General features: G+C 46.0%; 1 long non-coding RNA gene across 1 annotated transcript in view; it reads left to right on the top strand.

Moving 5' to 3' along the window:
• Positions 1-873, top strand: part of LOC147817808 (uncharacterized) — a 251,195-nt gene that overhangs the window by 1,639 nt on the left and 248,683 nt on the right. Inside the window, exons 2-3 of the long non-coding RNA XR_015438663.1 lie at positions 138-275; positions 422-535. This is a non-coding gene — a long non-coding RNA (uncharacterized LOC147817808). The remainder of the gene's footprint in view (positions 1-137; positions 276-421; positions 536-873) is intronic.

Genomic DNA, 873 nt, shown 5'->3' with positions numbered 1-873 from the left:
TCTGACTGCATTCAACTGACACTGATATGAAACAGAGAAGAAGAGCCAGTCAGTGGAGGAGCAGCTGATATTTCTACAGGAGGAATGATGTACATTTCAGTTGATGTGCAGATGAATGATGTGTGTTTCCTCTGCAGATGAAGGTAGAAAGTGTGTGTGAGCTGATGTGGATGTGAACTCAGCAGCATGGATCAGTGTGAGGACAGAGAGGAGGGAGCCCCTCCCTCTAAAACCACTCTGTGTGGGGAACATGAGAGAAAGACCAGAGCTCAGAGGTGAGATGAGGATCTCTAACTGTCCATGACTCAGATCACTGCTCCATCATTATTCACACTCAAAGCTCTGTGTGTTGTGTTGAAGCAGAAAACAGCATCACAAGTTTTTATCCAACATGCACATTGATCAGTTCTGTTTGTTTCAGGATCCAGCAGCAGAGACCAGACTCTCCTGAACCCAGCTGTCTGTCTTTAAAGAGCGACCGGTCGAAGGACTGGGACATTAACTTTAAAGGACGACGTCCATCAGCTGATCAGATGTAAGCTGTAACTGACAGTAAGACTCAGGTTATTCTAGAAAATGATGTGGTTTAAACATGGAGATAACATCTCCATGTTCACACAGTCTCTCCTGGAAGACATTCATAGAGTTGACCTCAGTTGTTCACATAAAAAGTGACAGAAACAGTTTGTGTGAAGAGAGAAGTTCAAACCCCGCCCACTTCCTCACCTGCACTCAGCTGACCAATCACTGCCTTGCTTCAGGGCACGTCAGCAGTGTTCAGTGAGGGAGGGAGAGCTATATGGAGGGTTGGTGAGAGCTGTTGGGACTAAACCAAACTGACTGAAGCCAAACACTGAGCTGAAAGCTACAAGC

The sequence above is a fragment of the Seriola lalandi genome, unplaced genomic scaffold (assembly GCF_002814215.2).
Source record: "Seriola lalandi dorsalis isolate HSWRI2012SDOR001 ecotype SW California unplaced genomic scaffold, Sedor1 jcf7180002054887, whole genome shotgun sequence".
NCBI classification, from domain to species: domain Eukaryota; kingdom Metazoa; phylum Chordata; class Actinopteri; order Carangiformes; family Carangidae; genus Seriola; species Seriola lalandi.
The sequence above is the reverse complement of the archived record's forward strand: the minus strand, read 5'-3'. Positions and strand labels throughout refer to the sequence as shown.